Below are 5,618 nucleotides of genomic sequence, written 5' to 3' on the forward strand. Positions count from 1 at the left end.
TTCCTTCCTTCCTTTCCTTTCCTTCCTTCCTTCTTTCTTGCCTTCCTCCCTTCCTTGCTTCCATCTTTCCTGTCCTTCCCATCCTTCCCTCCTTCTTTTCCTCCCTCTCTCCAAATTAAATCTTTATGAGTCTTCCAAGTCTTGACCTAAGCTTTACACTGACGCCTGGTTCCAGGCCTGAGCTGGGGACACGTGGCTTCCGCGTGTATCAGAGCCCTCTTTGTCTCCATCTCGGCACCTCCATCTTCAATATGCACTGTATCCTCAACTCTTGGTTTTGGCAAACAGTGCCCTTTCATCATGTTTACAAGGCTGCCGTGTCGTTCATTGCCTCCAGTCTGGATTCTCCCATGGCCTGTGTGTGTTGGACTTGGGTCCCAAGGCTGTGTAGAGGTGAGTGAAAGACAGGAAGAGATAGAGGCGAAGGGGAGGGAGGGGTACTGCCACCTACTGTGGACCACCTGTGCCCCACGTGCTATGATAAACACCTTATTTATGACCAAGACCTGACTAGACACTACCTGAATTAAGGAACAAGGAAATGATGTCAGTCCACAGTAAATAACTTATTCAATGTCACACAGCCAAGGAGCATCCAAGTGAGAGATGGGAAGAAGGAAGGAGGGATGAGGGCAGGAGGCATGCAGCGGGCAGGTCCCAGGCCAGGGGGCTTTCCCTTGGCTCCCTGACCAGCCAGCCCATCCATTACTCCCCAGATGCCCTTGCTCACTCAGGGAAATCAACTGGCTAGGGCATTTGTGTTTGCCCATCAGTCCTACATCAAGACAGTAGGCGATGAGCTAATTGACTGACTGACCATTTTGCATCTGTGTCTTAACTGGTACTGACTGGCCTCAGGATTCCGCCTGGGCCCCTGGCCCACCTTCTCTCTGTGCAGAGTCTGCCACCAGCCTGGTGAAACACTGCAAGGTGTAACTTTGAGTTACACCTGTTTTCCAGTCAAGGAAGGCAGGCTCAGTAGGGCCAGTTGTGCCCTGCCAGGCTGCAGACAGCAACAGGCACTAATGTGGGTCTGTGCTTCCGATAGGAGTTCCAGCCCTGTATTCACACCTCCTCTTGTCTACGGACCACACAGGCAGGCCGATCAGCTCCCTCCCTCTGTGAAGTCTTCGGTGGACAGGCCAAGGGGGACAGGCATCTTCTCCTTACCAGTTCAACAGCCCGTTATCTGGAGACGCCAAATCACCCTCTCCCCGGCAGGCAATCTCAAGACCTTCCAGATCCTTCATTTCAAATCCCAGGGCAAAACTTTAACGTATCTAAGAGAGAAACTTCCTCAATTCCAGCTGTAGCCCACAATAAAACCCCAGGGACCAAAACAAAAATCCACTCTCATGCGGATTTTGTTTCCTTAACTATATCTTTGCATTTTTTAAAGAAATGGTTGAAATGGCAGATCATATTCCCAAGCTACCAGCTAAGTTTGCAATGTGGAATGTTCTTCTGAGCAGCAATGACAAATGGCAAGTCTGAATTTCAAGCAAACATTCGATGTTAGCTTATCTAGCAGGAGTTTTGGAACTGATGTGGTGACAAAAGCCAAGATCTGGCTATTCCTAGGAGAAAGTGGAATTCTGAAAGCAGGGGCATGGTCATTAGCAATCGTAAAAAGAGGAGCTGCCACCCTGAGCAGGTGTTAACCCCCAGCAAGGATGCACAAATGCCTGTCTCAATGACAGTGTATCGACAGCAGAGAAAAATGGGTAACCAAGAAACACCGCCTTGCTCTGAAAGGCCCAGCATGGTCCTGGGCCAGCTGCTTCCTGAGCAGTTTATCAAGTTTCTCACAACATCTCTTTCAGATATCAGTATGCATATTTTTCTCTGCACAATGTCTTTATAAGCCTTGTATACGACAATTATACTATGTCACAAGCAAATCTGGGAACTAAATTTCTTTGTTCCATATTGTGCAGGAGAGTTTATAAGCATGCTATTCTTTCTTAACTGTTCCTTATAATTTACAAATGAGAGTAGTATCTAATCCCACAGTGCTTTTGATTAAGATATATACATATCTGTGACTATTCATGTTCTTCTTTTGTCTTGAATCTGATGTTTGTGGCCTTGAAATCACTGAACATCCTTAAAATTGTGTATAATAGTCCTTTGTTACTCATTTTTGAATTAATATGTGTAAGGGATATTGTGGTGTTATTTGTTTCCTATCACTGTAGTAATGACTTAGAGCAAGCCTAGCATCTTCAAACGTGGCTATCTTACTGTAGACACTTGTAGGCATTTGTTGGGTAGGATATTGTGTAAACGTCATTAGGTTGTGTTGCCTAAGCCTACTGCTAGGTCTGCATTCACACTGATTTTCAGCTTGTTCTGTTACTGGTGAAGGAGTGTAGAACTGTCTTTGTGTCGTTGGCTTGTTGTCTTTTTCCTTTTGTTCTGCTGGCTTCTTGCTGCAGATTTAGAAGGCCTGTCATTGGATGTACATCCTGAATCAGCTTTTAATGTCACCTTGGTGAATTGACCTGTTCATCATGATAACACTTGCTTAGCTAATCTGCTAATGTTTCCTGTTCTGAAGTCTATCTTCTCTCATATTGACACAGATCATCAAGATTTTATGATGGATAATTTATATCATTTCATTTCTAACCTATCTGTGTCTTTATATTTACAGTAGACCTGAATGTTGAATAGAAAGCCATTTGTATAACTACTTACAGATAATAAAAAATAATAAAAATGATGATTAAAAATAAAAAATAGTATGTACTTGTCTCTTTGTCTTTTCATCCTAAAATATGTTTTGTTTGTATATTGAATTCATGTACAATTCATATATATCTATGGCTATATTTGACTTTACTATCTAACCATGTTTAAATTTTTTCAAGATTCTTTTTATTACATTTTCTCTGTTTTCATATCTTTTTTGCTTAGTTGAAAATACTATATTGTTCTGTTTTATGTCTTCTGTTAGAATAATAGCCCCGTCTTTGATTTTTTTGGTGATTACTCTGGAGGTTGGAATGTACATATTTAGCTATCAATGTCTACACTCAAATAACATCATCATACTTCATGTATAATTTAAGCACCGTCTTACAATAGTAAACTTGCATTTAATCTTCCTATCCTTTATGCTATTGTTGCATATTTTATTTTTCCATGTTATAAATCCCATGATACAGGATCACTATCCTTTAAACATCTAAGCATCTTTAAATGACATAAATTGTTAAAATGTCTTTTGTACTCAGCAATAAACGTGGCACATCTACAGATCTTTATTCCTTGTATAGATCAAAGTTTGCATCTGTAAATGTTTTCTTTCAAAAATTCTTTAATATGTGTTGTAGTAAAAGCTTGTTGATCAGTTGTACTGAATACTTATCTGAAAATATCTCTATTTTGTCTTCATTGTGAAGACTAGATGAATAAATATGTTTTGCTGGTTATAAAATTCTTATTTCAGATGTTTAGCCCTTGCATATTGTTCTTGTTAATAACTAATTTACTGGTGGACTCTGTGAAGAGTATTTCTAAGTCTGTGGACTGGCTTGGAGTAGCTTTGGTTCCTGGGATAGTGCAACCCATGCTGATGTGTAGCCTTCCTGAGATCTCAGGTGGATGCTCCCAATGTCGTCCATTTACTTCTAAGCAACGTGAATCCTTCCCTGCCTGCACAGAATCTCCCCTCAGGTGTGAAGTGTTGTGTTCAGATAAATATTGGAAAGGAAGCCTATATAGATTTTTGGAGAGCTTTTTCTTTTTTTCTGAACTGGGAGCTATCTGCTTGCATTGATAATTTTGTATGGTCCACAATGATGTTATAAACAGATAAATGGCCCTTGGCTAAGAGGAAGAAAGAAGAAAGAAGGAAGAAAGATGGAAGAAGAAGGAGGAAGAAGGGGAAGAGGAGGAAGAAGAGGAGGAAAAGGAGGAGGAGGAGGAGTACTGATCTCCAGTACTCTGCACTTCACCAACCAGTCTTTCAGGTAGCTTTTCGATCTCTGTTTTCCCCATTCAGCAAGACACTGCTATCAGTCTGGGAGCTGCATCCCTCTGATATAATTTGCAAAATGTGCCAACTGGAAATCTGGGGTGAATTTGGGGCCCATCCCGTGCATTTCCCTTCCTTCGAGAACCATAGCCCTGTGCCGCCCATTCTACTTCCTGACATAGCTCTTTATCATTTTTTGGTCCAACCTTGTAGTTGTTTATGACGGGAGGAAAAATTCAACAGCTGTCACTCTGTCACATCCTCATCAGATACATTTTACGTTTGTTTTTGCACTATGCTCCCTATAACCTGCACTAATTCCCATGGCTCCAACTTCTCTAGCCACACTATGGCCGCCATTATGGTACCTAGGACACACTATACCGATTCAAAGATTCCAGCACAATCCACTTGCTACGGGGCTAGAATCTGTCACAATCTCGCATTTGATGCCAGTCACAGGACTTTCTACTCTATGGCCTGTTCCCATGTGCTATCCATGCATACTGTTAAATACCAAGTCTTAAAGATGGCGGCTTCTCTTGTCCTGATCCTCCCCAATTCTCTATTTCCTGAAAGTATAAAAACCGTTGTATTCTTTGCTTCTGCACCATTCCCCCCTCCCCCCGCCTTTGTCTTGAGTCTCTCTCCTCAGAACTCCTCATACCTGTGCCACACAGGTACGTAACTTCCTAAACCAATGGCCACCTCTTGGGTTTCCTTTTCTGCACTTCCCACAGAATTAGAGACGTTTGGTTGCCCTTCTTCTTGACACATTTCCTGTTGTGTTCCCAGGCCTCACAGCGCACTGGGTTTTCTTCTCTCCTACTGGACCTCCTTCCCTCTGTCTCCCACTGCTCCTCCTCTCTGCCTGAATTCCCATCTTGGGCCCGTATGTTCTTGCCTCTCTGTATGTTCTTGTCAGAACTGCCCTTCCTGCTTCACCTCTGCTTTTGGTCTTTGTTCACCTCCTTATGGGGTGGGGGACATGAGTCTCCATGGCACATTCCATTTTCTCTCCTTCGTTGCACGTGCGTACTCTGAAAACATGTTTAATTTGTGGCAAATCCAATGCTTCTCACTCAAGCCATTCTCCTTTGTCTGAGCCTTGACAGGGCCCCGGAGCCACTCCCCTTACCTTCTGGCTCATTCCATCCTTCTTACAGAAGTGTGTGTGGCAATTTGAAGGATGAATCGGCCTCTGTCACCACACTGGTTAGTCACCAGCCATCTCGTGTGTGTAGGTGTGTGTATCTGTATACAGAATTTTGCTTCTGCAAGAACTGCATATACAAATCACCCAGAACACTCTACTAACATCAGCTGAGGAATCCTCTGAATGACAGGCCCTTGGGTCCCGACTCTCAAGATGGTTATTTTTCATCACTACGGGCTGTGCACCAGACATTAGAGCACATTGCAGACCCAAATATGGTTCAAATGTGTGCCAATATTTGAGAGGTGGGGGGGGGGACTCAACAACAACATGGGAGACATATCTACTTACAAAGAGAATCTTACAGTTGGTTTGCCTTGAGGCCAGAAAGCACACACCTGTGCTCTCCTAAATCTCCCGGATGCCCGAGTTCCATCCAGATGAGAACCGCTGCCTCCACCGCCCCCCACCCCACCCGGC

At 43.3% G+C, this 5,618-nt stretch overlaps 1 protein-coding gene across 1 annotated transcript in view; it reads right to left on the reverse strand.

The window, feature by feature from the left end:
- The window catches only part of Dscam (Down syndrome cell adhesion molecule), a 365,413-nt gene that overhangs the window by 158,762 nt on the left and 201,033 nt on the right, over positions 1-5,618 (reverse strand). The gene's annotated exons all lie outside the window — the stretch shown is intronic.

Source organism: Dipodomys ordii, unplaced genomic scaffold (genome assembly GCF_000151885.1).
Source record: "Dipodomys ordii isolate 6190 unplaced genomic scaffold, Dord_2.0 Scaffold103, whole genome shotgun sequence".
In the NCBI taxonomy this organism is placed as follows: Eukaryota; Metazoa; Chordata; class Mammalia; order Rodentia; family Heteromyidae; genus Dipodomys; species Dipodomys ordii.